We start from the raw sequence: 15,032 nt of genomic DNA on the forward strand, positions 1-15,032 counted from the left end.
CACTAGGAGGATAACCTTCAATAAAGACAAAGGGATGGTGGAAGTCAAAACAAAGAGCTTTGGCAGCTAATTGAATGTGAGGGGGAAGAGAGGGACGAATGGAGAATGACTCCAAGGTTACAAACCTGAGTGACTAGAAGAACCATGGCACCCTCAACCAAAACAGAGAAGGCAGCAAGAGAAGTGGTTTGGAAAAGGGTGTGTATATGAGTTCAGTTATGGGCATGCTGAGTTTGAGATGTCGACAAACCATCCAGTCTGGGAGCTGTTGATGTGAGACTAGATCTGAAGAGAGAGGTGAGGTCTGAGCACATCAAGATGTGGGAGTCCTCTGCATAGAGGTGACAGTTGAATCCATGGGAGCTGATGTGGGAGGAGAACGGGGAGAGATTGTCTCTTAAGTATTCTTTGCTGCAGCAGAAGCAAATGGGGCCAACAAGAGAGACAGAGAAGACTTGAGGTTCCAAAGTCAGATCACTGCCAGTTTTCTCCCTGGCATTCCAGTGAGAGCCTGGGGTCCCACACACCCCTGCCCTTACTCTTCTGTGCTCATTCCTCCCCCACTGTGCCCTCTGGCATTCCAATTCTCCCTTCAGACCAGACCTTTGCCCCCTCCCTGGAAATTGCTTTGTACATGTTTGATCTTTAATTGTGTTTGAACATGTTGTTTCCCCAAGAGAAAGGAAGCCTCTGGAGGGCAGGAACTATTTTGTCTTGAGTCACTATCCCCACTGCCTGGCACAGAGTAGGTGCTAAATAAGGGCTCATTGAATTGACTGGGAAGTGAGAGTTTCTCTGCAGAGAAGAAAAGCAAGCCACTGTCTGTCCATCCCTGCATCCAGCCTCCCTTTGGCTGTGGGGCAGCCCTGCAGAGACCCATGAAGAGCACCCACTCTCTTCACTACGAATGGCCTCCTCTTGGTGTCAGGAAGGGGCACCAGGGCATCCCAGCCAAGCCTGTATTTTTTATACACAGGTATATTTAATAAGCAGACTCCCAGGCAGGGCTCTGGGGCCTGCTGGGAGGAAGCTCTGTCGCCCTCTGGTGACCACTGTGAGAGAAGGCCCTCTGGCTCAGACATGGGGGAGAAGGGCTCCCTCATTTCCTCCTTCCTGCCTTTTTCTGAGATAGAGGGAGCTAGGTATGGTGGTCTCGGCTGATCAGGGGCCCATCATCAGTTTAATCATCGAGCAATTATTCAGCATCCATCGTGTGCCAGGCACTGTTCTAGGCACCGAGTAGACAAAGGCAAAAGCAGACATCCTTGACCTCCAGTTTGCAATCTACTGAGGATTTGGGTTGGGGGGGGAGGGCGGGGGAAGGAACAACATTTACCCAGAGCCATAGACACCAGCTAGATCCTCCTGAGTGAAAGGAATCCCTCTTTTCTGGATTATGACTTCATGGTCGCCTAATTCCAACTTCCTCCCTCAAGGTCAAGGTTGCCCGATTTATGTTCTGTTAGTGAGGGATGAGCCTGGTGATGATGATCCTGTGTGGACCAGCTCAGCTGAGCTCAGGGAGACTCATGCCTAGGCTGACTTCGAGAAGGCCGGTTAAGGGGGGAGCTGGGTGGTTTCCATGGGTTGGGTGAGGGTAGTCCCAGTGACAGCAGCTTCCCTTCTGTAGGGTTTCTCCTGCTTTGCTTTTTAGAATTTTGGAACTACTTGCTATGGAATTCATGGAAGCATATACACATTCTACAGCACCGTATTAACTGAGTCAACAGTTACTTCTGAGTTCCAAATTCTTTCCCTCCCCCTCATCTCCTTGACATCGGTTATGCATGCATAGTCATGCAAAACATATTTCCATATCAATCATGTTGTGAAAGGAAACAGACAAAAAAAGAAACAGAGAAAGTTTTTAAAATTTGTTTATTAAGTGCCCACTGTGTTCCAGGCAATGGGCTCGCTATGGGGATCTAAATATCCTAAATGAAGCACCCCTATTTATAGAGATAAGGCCTTTATCCCCTCTATAGGACTTTGGTGGATTACAAGTACATTCCCTCCTTCCCTTGGTATCTGAGTGAGATTTTTTCCCACAGAATTGCACAAAGATCAGCTACTGAGTTCAAGGTGGTGGGAGGGATATGCTGTGGTCTGTTAACATTAACCACGTTACATGTAGGATTTTGGAATATGGAAGTAAGTCTTGGCAAACAGAGATTAGGAAGCATTTAGAAGACCTCAGCCCAAAAGGGAACCTCAGTCATATTGAATGTACCTGATCCCTGGAGCAGCTCAGTCCTTGTTCCCGCATGGCAAAAGCAGAATACTCATGGAATGACTATTGACATAGCCAGATCTGCAGGAAGATCTCATCACAAACTAGCTACATCCTGTGTCTCCCTCCACTTATCTGCCTCTCCAGCCTCCTCCAAATCTTGCCAGTGCTCCTGCATGATGACCAACGCCTAGAAAAGCTGTACAACCAAGGGAATGATCAGGAAAGATCCAAAGCAGCCGTTGATATGGGGAGGAGCCATCAGTGGTATTCACACTACCTTGAAGGACCTAGAACATCACTAGCAGACAGCCCAGAGGCTCAGTCAGTGCCAGCTCTACTGCCCTTGGTTTTCATGCCCTCACTATCACCTATGACCCCAACACTCCAACTGGCAGTCTTTGCTCTGTTACAAAACTAGGATGTGAACGCATGACCTGTCAATCATCCTCACAGCCTTTCCCACAGACCAACAAGTCTGCAGCTACTAAACCTCCTTGGCACTATCCTCAGAGTTACCACAGCCAAGCCACTCACCTCAGATAACCAGATGGCTTACTGTGGCCCAAGTGGCCACCCTTCATGTCATGTGGGCATGATGTCATAGATAAGTAATCCAGGTCACATTGTGTTATGCCTTAGAAAGACTGGGATTTAATATTTATTTTCCCCCAATTACATGTAAAAACAATTTTTGACATTCATTTCTTAAAACTTCTGAGTTCCAAATTCTTTCCCTCCCCCTCATCTCCTTGACATCGGTTATGCATGTACAGTCATGCAAAACATATTTCCATATCAGTCATGTTGTGAAAGGAAACAGACAAAAAAAGAAACAGAGAAAGTTTTTAAAATTTGTTTATTTTTAGTTTTTAACATTCACTTCCATAACTTTTAGATTTTCTCCACCTTTCTCCCCTCCCTCTTCCCCATGACAGCATGCAGTTTGATATAGGCTCTACATATACATTCCTGTTCTACATATTTTCACATTATTCATGTTGTATAGAAGAATTAGAACAAATGGGAAGAAACATGAGAAAGAAAAAAACAAAAAAAGAGCAAATAGTCTGCTTTGATCCACGTGCAGACTCCTAGTTCTGTCTCTGGATGTGGTTAGCATTTTCCATCATGGGCCTTTTGGAATTGTCTTAGATTCTTGTACTGCTGAAAAGAGTTAAGTCTGTCAAAGTTGGTCATCACACAATGTTATTGTTACTACAATGTTCTCCTGGTTCTGCTCACTTCACTTTGCATCAATTCATGAAGGTCTTTCCAGGTTTTTCTGAAAGCATCCTGCTCAACATTTCTTACGGCACAATACTATTCCATCACAATCATATACCATGACTTGATCAGCCATTCCCCAATTGATGGGCGTCCCCTCTACTTCCAATTCTTAGTCACCACTAGAAGAGATGCTATACATATTTTTGTACACATAGGTTCTTTTCCTTTTTGTTTCTTATTTCTTTGGGATACAGACCTTGTAGAGGTCTGTGAGTGAAAGGATATGCACAGTTTTATAGCCCTTTGGTTATAGTTCCAAATTGTTCTCCAGAATGGTTGGATCAGTTTGCAACTTCACCAATAATGCATTAGTGCCTCAATTTCTCCACATCCCCTCTAACTTTTGTCATTTTCCTTTTCTGTCATATTAGCCAATCTGAGACATATGGAATGGTACCTTAGAGTTGTTTTAATTTGCATTTCTTTAATCGATATTGGTTTAGATGATTTTTTCCTATGACTATAGATAGGTTTAATTACTTTGTCTCAGAATTGCCTCTTCATATCCTTTGACCATGTAGCAATTAGGGAATGGCTCTTATTTTTATAAATTTCATTCAATTCTTATAGAGAATTTGAGAAATAAAGCCTTTATCAGAGATAGTTGTAAATTTTTTTCACAATTTTGATTACTGTGTATATCCAGCTATCGTAGTTTTCCCCATTTTTCCTACTCTCTCCTTTTATTCTATCCATCCTCAAAAGTGTTTTGCTTCTACCATTTACCTCCCTCAATCTGTCCTCTCTTCTATCAGTTCTACCTTCTCTTATGTCCTTTCCCTTCAACTTTCCTGTAGTGTAATATAGATTTTTGTACCCAACTGAGTGTGTATTTTATCTCTTTGAACCAGTTCTGATGGGAGTAAGCTCCAAGTGCTCTTGCCTACCTCGCCCATCTTTCCCTCCACTATAAATGCTCTTTGTTTCTATTTTATTAGATGATTTCTCTTGTCCTACCATTCCTTCTCCCTTCTCCCAATGGATTCCTCTTTCTCACCCCTCACTTTTATTCTTTTAGATATCATCTAATCATAATCAACTCACATCCATACCTTTATACTCTTTCTTACTGCCCTGATATTGAGAAAGTTCTTAGGAGTTACAAGTATTATCTTCCCATGTAGGAATGTAAACAGATTAACCTTGTGGAATTCCTTATGATTTCTCTTTCACATTTCTCTTTTTATGCTCCTCTTTAATCTTATATTTGAAAGTCAAATTCTCTATTCAGCTCTGGTCTTTTCATCAGGAATGCTCGAAAGCCCTGTGTTTCATTGGATATATACTTTTTCTCCTGAAGGATTACACTCAGTTTTGCTGTGTAGGTGATTTTTAATTGAGATCCTAGGTCTTTGCCTTCCAAGGCCTCCTATCATTTAATGTAGACGCTGCTTAATTTTGCATGAGCCTGACTGAAGCTCCATGATATTTAAATTGTTTCTTTCTGGGTGCCTTAAGTATTTTCTCTTTGACCTTGGAGCTCTGGAATTTGACTGTAATATTCCTTGGAGTTCTCTTTTTGGTATCTCTTTCAGGAGGTGATCAGTGAGTTCTTTAAATTTCTGTTTTGCCCTCTGATTCTAGAAGATCAGGGCAGTTTTCTTTGATAATTTCTTTAAAGCTAATCTTTTTTGATCATAGCTTTCAGGTTGAGTTTGTGTTTTGATCTTCTCTGTCACCATAGTAACATTCTATGGCCAGGATCTTTTCATTGTTGTTTGCTCATTTTTCCATCCTGTATCTTGACTTTATATTAAAGTTAGGGTCTGCTGCTGGGGTGGATGAAGCACTGTCCTTCAGATTTTCAGCTTCAGGGGTTTTTTTGTTTGTTTGTTTTTGGTGTAGCTGTTTCAGAGCTAGTTCTGGAGGTCTGTAAGTTTTCAGTTTTTCCAAGATGGTATGGTCTACAGAGAGGTGTATTGACTATGCTCCTGACATTTTCTCTGGTTTATGAGTAATCACAAGTACTCTTTTCTGCCCTGGAGCTGTGACCAAGGTCCTGCTCCCCTTTGGTAAGGCTGCGAGCTCTGGTGTGTTAATGCTCCTCCTTACCCTGGGACTAGGACCCGGACTCGATTATGGATAATGCAACAGAGTCCTGCACCCAGTGCCAGCAAAGGGACCTCTGTCATCTCCTTCTGGCCAGTTGTCCAGCCCCCTTACCGTCTGTGGGCTGAGAGCTCCAGAAGTAGCTGCTGCCACAGATTCAGTTGCTGCCACCTGTGGCCTGTGCTAGTTGAGACTGTGCTTCACTCTCGCTCCAGTCCTACAGACCTTTCCTGCTGAAATTCCAAGTTGTCCTGGGTTGGAAGGTTATTTCACCACATCCTTTTGTGGGTTCTGTTACTCAGGAATTTTTTTATTTAACCTGGTTTGGAGGGGAATTTGGGAGAACTCAGGTGAGTTCTGCCTTTCCTCCGTCATCTTGGCTGCACCCCCTTGAAGGATTTTTCACAGTTTTTAGTCTCATAATATCCCAGCAAAGGGGGAATGTAGCATCATCAAATTCTTTATTTAATGGGTCTGGGAAAGGAAGCTCAAAAAGTTTACTCTGATAGGAAAATATAAGCCAGTCAAAGAGATAAAAATGATGATAGCTAACTTTTACATAGCACCTACTACGTGCTGTGTTTCACAAATATTATCTCATTTGATCTTCACAACAACTCTGGGAGGGAAGGGTTATTATTTACACCCACCCACCCCCTTTTACAGATAGAGAAACTTAATCAAACCAAAGTTAAGTGACTGGCCAAGGGGCACATAGCTAGTCTGAAGCTATATTGAACTCAGGTCTTCCGTATCAGCTAGCTGAGGCAGCTAAGCTGGAGCTATGGAGCACAGGACTGAGAATGGGGTAAGCTGGGCCCTATCTTCTAAGGCATCATTCCATGACCTGCAGCTTCAGACCCTCAGAAGGATGCCCAGATTATGGGATTGTCTTTGTCAAACCAACAGGGCATTCTTTAGTTCAAAAGTCAGATATACAACATAGCACCAACTGTCGATGAGGCAGAAATAGAAATGCAGGCCAGCCCCTGCTTTCAAAGAGCTTACCTTCCCCACGAGGAGCATGCATTCCCAAAATGGAATATTCCACCCTATGTATATGTGTATGCATGAAAGCCAGCATGAGGTAGAGGACCAAGAGCTAGCCTCACAGTCAGGAAGACCTGGGTACAAGTTCTGCCTGTGGTATATATTGACCATATGACCTTGGACAAGTATCTTGGCTTGGCACATAATAGGCACAAATTGCATGTCTATTGACTTGTGGGGCAACTTTGACTGTGGAGCATGTGCCAATCTGCATTGGTAGAGAGAGACCGTCCTCACTTGGCATTTCCTATAGCAGTGAAACCAGAGGTCTTATCCCCCCCAAACCTTATAAACATGTAGATTTCTATTAGCGTACGCTGTCTTGGGCAAACATGTCCACACTGCTACAATTCATTGGTGTCATTTTCTCATCCCTTTTCCCAGGGACCAGTTGTCCTTTCTTTGAGGGGGCAAGAGATAGCTTCAAGGCTTGCATAAGCCCTGCCCAAGTCCCATTCCTTCTCTTTCACATCCCAAAGATGCAACAGGAGATAGTCAGTCCCATAGTATGTTCCATTAAGCAAGCTGGTGATGCCACAACTGAGTGGGAAGGAATAAACAATTCGTGGACACCACAGAGTTGGAATAGATATAGAATTTTGTCCATGTTCTCTGTTAGTAGGCCACCAGATCTGAAGTCCATATGTGTGGGGGCTGTGTGAATTTAATGATATGATTAATTAAATTCAGTTTCACTTATGCTTACTCATTGATCATCAAGGCTCTGCCAGGAAAGCAAGGATCTGGTAGTCCTCACCAGTTAACCAATCATTTAACAAATGCTTGTTAACTGTTGGCTGAGTGGATGACAGTCTTTGGAGGATGGCTGTCATGGGGCAAGAGCAGTGGGAGAGTCAGTAGAGCATGGGTATATGAGTACCTGAGGGGACAGGTCCACCAATGGACTGTATGAGCAACCCTGAATCCCTCAAGGCTGATCACCTTGGGCTGACCATCTGCTGATGAATTGTTTTGACCTCATCAACTCATTAAGAAACCTACTAAGGTATGGAAGAGTAAAAATGAGTGAAATGTGCATATACAGGGCTCGTGCAGCCAAGGAGCCACCTACCCAAACCCTCCCATCTGTTACAGAAGAGTATGTTCACAATTAGCCCTGCCGACTGTTCATAGAAGTTTGTTTTTGTTTGGTTTATTTTCATAATGTCTTTTTGCCATTTGGCTGTGGGGTGAATTTGTATAATTAGAATGTTGAGAAATGATCTAAATGAATTCTCTTTAGCAGAGAAGGTCCCTGGTGGGTGGATAGCATTGTGTTAATTGCATTAAACCCCAGAACATATTGAGGAACCCCTGGGGAGGTTGACCTAATAATCCATGGAAGAAAAACTGGCTGATAAAGAAGGCCTGTTGTTTGACTTCTGACCTCATCCCTCAATGAAACTGCTCTCTCCAAGGTTAAAATGTGTGGATCAGGGGAGTCCTGAACAGTTAGGTAAATGCTCCCAGACAACTTGTTGAGATTATAGGGCGTGGAGCTTTCTTTGGAGGTCCTTGAAGGACCCCTCTAGAAGAGGACGATGCAGAGAGTCTCTCTGATTGTTTCCCACTGACTGGGGCTGCCTCCAAGGTGCTTAATGACCAAGAATCAGGAGGAAGACTGCAGAAAGGAGATAGGGTTTGAGGTCAAAATGATCAAGTTCATGAAAAGCTGAATTGGAAAGCCTGGGAGCAGTAGAGGGGATCCACAGAGTCTGGGGCACCATCACACAGATGTTAATGGAGGATAAGAGATATCCATCAGTTATCTTCATCAGCTGGGGCCTCTTTCTTTAATAATGAAGGCTTCTTGAGTTCAGGAAATTTAATAATAAGGAGGCAGCTTGGTCAGTTTCTCTTGATTTTTCAGTTCCTTTATTTGATAGCAAATGCTTCTCCCAAAGAGGGAGTCTGCGATAACCTTGCTTCTCCATTGGACAGAGGGGGTGGGTTGAGGTTTAGGAAAGAAGAAAACACATGGACAAGGAGAGTTAGGAAAGGACAGTTTTGTCTTGCTAGAGATAGAAGTGGGAGACTACAGGCCTGGAAATCTGCATTCTATTGGAGTCATGACAGAAACAGTGCGGTAGGTCCAAAAGTGGCAAATCCTTTTGTTCAGGGAAGGTCCCATGTCTGATGTATTTTAGAGATACTTCTTCCATGATGGGGACTGGGATGAAGCAAGATGTTATTTGTGTAACACTGTCTTCAGGGTTACCTCTTTCCCCACTTCCACTTGCACTAGTGGGCTGGGTGCCCAGAGGAGTGGTTTCCACCTATTCCCCACAGGGTATTACCAGTAACTTCAGGCTGAGGTTTCTGTCACTCACAAACCCCCATTGCTACACTGCTTATTGATTATCAGCCAGTTAATCAGGCTTTAGAAAAGATATTTATTAAATAGTATAGTAGAGACAGTTGTTACAAAATAATCTCTACACCACCCCCCCCCCCCCCCACAAAAATCTGGTAGTATGCTCTCCTTTTGCACTCACAAGTTTCCTGGAGATAGTGGTCTCAGATTTAAAGAACAAAGGTACTGAGTTATATGTTCAGGAACGCATGTGGCAAAGAGGTAAATATTAGGTCCCACTCACTGGGAGTCCTTTTCTTGCTTTGTAAAGCCCTCATTAAATTCCTCAGATCCCCTGAGTTTTCTGCTGAGTACCAGAAACTGATGCCTTTTTAAGAAACCATTGTGCTTCTCTTTTCCTTGAAGTGTCAGGCTACCCAAAGCTGCCTTTCCTTGCCATATCTCCTTTGGCTCCAATATAGCCCAATGAAGATGTTGCCATCTGCCATTGGTGCTCTGGTGACATGACTGCATTTCCAGGTGGACACTGATGGGAATATCAGATATTCCAACTTTTAAAAATTCAATGGGGAAGGAAGAGGGAGGGAGGGAAGGAGGAGAGAGAAACACACAGAGAGACAGAGAGTGACAGAGAGAGAGAGAGAGAGAGAGAGAGAGAGAGAGAGAGAGAGAGAGAGAGAGAGAGAGAGAGGATCTTTATTCCTCCTTCAAGGTAATGGCCTTCAAGGGATTCTACCAGTCATTTACATTTATTTGAGTGGGGGATGGAAATTCCCAATCTTACAACTGCTATCTCTGTTCCAGAAATATGCTTTTTTACTTGTATTTCTATCACCAGCACTTAGCACAGTGCCTGGCACATAAGACGTGCTTAATAAATGCTTGCTTCCTTGTTTCCTCCCTCCCTCTCTCCCTTCCTTCTCTTTCTTTCCTTTTTTTTTCTCCCTTCCTTCTCATTATCTTTCCTTGCTTCCTGCCAGCTCTTTGAGTATGGTAATTGGTTGAGTCATGAGAGTATGAGAATGGAATGTTCCCTGATTTACTCAAGGTTAGCTGCCTAGGGGAATGTGGATGGTCTTATTTATGATCCCAGGTTCTATGGTTCCATTGAGATACAGATGGTCAATTTATCTAGAAAGAATGATTGAGGAGGAGAAGGCCATCTCAGATGGCTTTATGGGCAAGAGCAAATAGCCAAGAATAATGAATACTTCCAGGATATGAGCCAATTACTTGGCAAGTGCCATGAGAGCAACTTTGGGTTATTTCCTCAAGGAAGGAATACAAGGCCTTGTGGAGATGTTTATATTACCAAGATGGTGGAGTTCAGGCAGCATCTCAGCTGAACTCTCCCAACATTCCCCTCCAAGCAAATGTAAAATACTGCCTCACATCAACTTCTGAAGTGGTAGAACCAACAAAAGGTTGAAGTGAGACATTTTTCCAGCCCAAGATAACTTAAATCAGCAGGAGAGGTCTGTGACACTGTGGCAGTGGTTGGCCTAGAGCATAGGCAGTACTCACCTCTGCTATGCCAGCAGCAAGCTTGGAGGCAGCTGGAATGGCAGAAGCAGCAGTGTCAGGAGCTGTCAGTTCACAGACAGCAAGGGGATTGGACAACTGGTCAGAAAAATGTTACAGAGAACCCTCTATTGGCACAGGATGCAAGATGCTGTTGCATTCCGCATAGGCAGTTCTAGGTTATAGTTCTAGGGCAAAGAGGAGAACCAGCATTTGCAGCTGCCGATAAGGAGGGTCCCAGATCTCAGTTCTGTGGAGAGGAGTGCTAGGGGGCATCACAAGGGAGGAGAAACCCTGGGCTCAGTTCCCAGGCAGAAAGGTATATATGAATCTGGATAAATGTTGCTCCTTCCCCCCTACCCCAACTCAAATCCTCAGTAGATTGCAGACTGGAAGTCAAGGATGTCTGCTTTTGCCTTTGTCTACTCGGTGCCTAGAACAGTGCCTGGCACACGATGGATGCTGAATAATTGCTCGATGACTAAACTGATGATGGGACTCTGATCAGCCGAGACCACCATACCTAGCTCCCTCTATCTCAGAAAAAGGCAGGAAGGAGGAAATGAGGGAGCCCCTCTCCCCCATGTCTGAGCCAGAGGGCCTTCTCTCACAGTGGTCACCAGAGGGCGACAGAGCTTCCTCCCAGCAGGCCCCAGAGCCCTGCCTGGGAGTCTGCTTATTAAATATACCTGTGTATAAAAAATACAGGCTTGGCTGGGATGCCCTGGTGCCCCTTCCTGACACCAAGAGGAGGCCATTCGTAGTGAAGAGAGTGGGTGCTCTTCATGGGTCTCTGCAGGGCTGCCCCACAGCCAAAGGGAGGCTGGATGCAGGGATGGACAGACAGTGGCTTGCTTTTCTTCTTCTCTGCAGAGAAACTCTCACTTCCCAGTCAATTCAATGAGCCCTTATTTAGCACCTACTCTGTGCCAAGCAGTGGGGATACTGACTCGACAAGATAGTTCCTGCCCTCCAGAGGCTTCCTTTCTCTTGGGGAAACAACATGTTCAAACACAATTAAAGACCAAACGTACAAAACAGTTTCCAGGGAGGGGGCAAAGGTCTGGTCTGAAGGGAGAATTGGAATGCCAGAGGGCACAGTGGGGGAGGAATGAGCACAGAAGAGTAAGGGCAGGGGTGTGTGGGACCTCAGGCTCTCACTGGACTACCAGGGAGAAAACTGGCAGTGATCTGACTTTGGAACCTCAAGTCTTCTCTGTCTCTCTTGTTGGCCCCATTTGCTTCTGCTGCAGTAAAGAATACTTAAGAGACAATCTCTCCCCGTTCTCCTCCCACATCAGCTCCCATGGATTCAACTGTCATCTCTGTGCAGAGGACTCCCACATCTTGATGTGCTCAGACCTCACCTCTCTCTTCAGATCCAGTCTCACATCAACAGCTCCCAGACTGGATGGTTTGTCGACATCTCAAACTTAGCATGCCCATAACTGAACTCATATACACACCCTTTTCCAAACCACTTCTCTTGCTGCCTTCTCTGTTTTGGTTGAGGGTGCCATGGTTCTTCTAGTCATTCAGGTTTGTAACCTTGGAGTCATTCTCCATTCGTCCCTCTCTTCCCCCTCACATCCAATTAGCTGCCAAAGCTCTTTGTTTTGACTTCCACCATCCCTGTGTCTTTATTGAAGGTTATTCTCCTAATGGGGGCCCTCATCAACTCTCCCTTACATTTTTGTAAGTAGTATCCTATTAGGTCTTCCTGCCTCCATCTCTCCCCACTCCCCATGCCCATCCATCTTCACACAGTTGCCAGACTGATATTTGTCACTGCCTCCTCAGACAGTTCCAATGGTCCCTTCTTTTGTCTAAGATTAACACAAATTTCTGTATAGGGGATAAGGCGTTTCCTGATCAAACTCAGACAGGTCATTGCTTTCCTAAGGTTCCTACAACCAGGAGTGTGTTTATTATTAAAACCACGGGAACCTAAATCCAGTTTATGGCTCCGGTCACTCAGTGGTGATACCTTTTTCTGCCATCATCTCTCATGTCCTTCTTACAATCCATCAGTCTCTCAGGCAAGAGGAATTAAGAAAGCGAGTCGGGATCATAGTGTCAGAGAGCTGAGGATGACCATAAGCTTTGATTTTTTGTCACTCACATCCTATGTTAAGCCCCAGTGAGGCACAAGTCACAGAGGATGTTTTTGTTCTTGTATTGATTTGGGAGAGGGATGGGTTTAATGGGTGAAGAGTACTTCCAGAATATAATCCTCCTATGCAGAAACTCATCTAAGAGTTGGAGAGAAGTTTGAAGTCATGTTGACCAACCACCTCATTTTATAGATGAAGAAATTGAGATCCAAAGAACGTAAGTGACTTAGTCTGGGTTACTCAGCTTGAATGCATCTGAGCTAGGACTTGACCCCACACCTTCCTGGTTCTAAGACCGGCCCTCCAGTTACTCCACTCTGCTGTCTCAAAGACATATGAGCACTCATTGACCCGGTTCTGAATCTCCTGCATTGTACTATTGTCTCTAGACCATATCTGTCTTTTCCAAAGGAATGGCATGAGACATCATTACGTTTTGTTAAAAATCTAGGTAAACTTATCTATATCACTCTTTTAAGTCTATTTTGGAGTGAGTCTATCAAAAAAGTAAAATGGGTTATTAACATAACCTGATCTTGATGAACCATTTTGGCATGGAATACTAACTACCATCTCCAAAGAAGTAAGATTGTGGTTCATCCAAAAGGTAATGAGAAAATACGGGGAAAGTGCAGAATTTGCAACATATTTCCAATTAATAAATGTGTGGAAGCAGAAGGGAAATGAACGTTCTCTTTGGGTTGGGTTTGTAGGCCAGGAATGGGCAGATATTTAACTAAGCCTTTCAAGCCTTGGATTGTTCTTTGAGCTCCCTAGGCAAGATCACAAGATGATGAGAAGTTTACTCAGCTGATGGGGAGTTTCATCAAGGTGCAGAAGTTATTAAGGAGGAGAAGATAGAACTGGGAACCAGAATGGCATCAGAAAGTTATGATGCATGCATTTGGGGCTATGAAATAAGGTGGTGGCTGCCCTGTAAGACAGTGAAGCTGTTTTCAGGGACTCTGCAGAAATCCCTCAAAAGTTATTTCTTCATCCTCCCTCCCCCCTTTACCTCCATTTACTGTGTCAAGCAAATCTTTGAGATATGTTCTTTGATTCTGTCTTGTCAACTTCGAAGCAAAAAGCCCTTTTGTTCACAAAACATATGTGATTGATCTAGACAAGCATATTTTATTGTGTTCACTGTAAAAAGCATGTAAAACATGCAGAAATGGAAGCTTATCATGCACATTTGGCAGTGTGTATGTGTATAATTCTTCAGGCCACATATGTTGGGATCCTCCTTTATTCATATTTGTTGTTTTATAAGAAAATTACCTGGGTCCATATTGAGCCAAGTTTGTCTTTTGTTTGTGCTACATTTTCTTTTTAACTACAAGTCTGGCAGATCTCATAAAAAGTCACATATTGTCAAAATGGAGTCCATCTAATCTCTCCATCATGAGCACTTGCAGTTGAGCATTTCTTTTCTCCTTAGTCTCAGGAAAGAGATGTGAAATGAAGCAGGGATGATAAAGGGAAGGAGAGCAGAGGAGAAAGTCCCACCTCAAGTTGACTCAAGAGGATGAGATAAGCCAGACTTTGAGATTTTTTGACTCAAGCTCCTTTCTGGTTGAATGGGGTGGAAGAGACACAAGTACCCAGTAGCTATAGTGACACATAGGGATTTCAGATGTAATCAGAGATGTATGGGCAGAAAGTGAAGTGGATTTCCAATGGAGATGGCTGCAAGGGATGTGGTGTTCATAGGGGAAATCAAGATGTCAGTTAAAGTGAGAAGGTATATATATATTTTTAAATTTATTTATTTAACTTTTAACATTCATTTTCACAAAACTTTGGGTTCCAAATTTTTGCCCCATTTGTCCCCTCCCCACCCCAAAACACCGAGCATTCTAATTGCCCCTATCACTAATCTGCCCTTTCTTCTATCATCCCTCCCTTCCCTTGTCCCCATCTTCTCTTTTGTCTTGTAGGGCCAGATAACTTTCTATACCCCTTTACCTGTATTTCTTATTTCCTAGTAGCAAGAACAGAACTCAACAGTTGTCCTAAAACTTTGAGTTCCAACTTCTCTTCATCCCTCCCTCCCCACCCATTCCCTTTGGAAGGCAAGCAATTCAATATAGGCCATATCTGTGTAGTTTTGCAAATGACTTCTATAATAGTCGTGTTGTGTAAGACTAACTATATTTCCCTCCATCCTATCCTGCCCCGCCATTGCTTCTATTTTCTCTTTGGATCCTGTCCCTCCCCAGGAGTGTTCACTTCAAATTGCTCCCTCCTCCCATTGCCCTCCCTTCCATCATTCCCCCCCCCCACCCTGCTTATCCCCTTCTCCCCCACTTTCCTGTATTGTAAGATAGATTTTCATACCAAAATGAGTGTGCATTTTATTCCTTCCTTTAGTGGAATGTGATGAGAGTAAACTTCATGTTTTTCTCTTACCTCCTCTCTTTTTCCCTCCACTAAAAAGTTTTTTGCTTGCCTCTTTTATGAG

The sequence above is a fragment of the Notamacropus eugenii genome, chromosome 3 (assembly GCF_028372415.1).
Source record: "Notamacropus eugenii isolate mMacEug1 chromosome 3, mMacEug1.pri_v2, whole genome shotgun sequence".
Lineage (NCBI taxonomy): Eukaryota > Metazoa > Chordata > Mammalia > Diprotodontia > Macropodidae > Notamacropus > Notamacropus eugenii.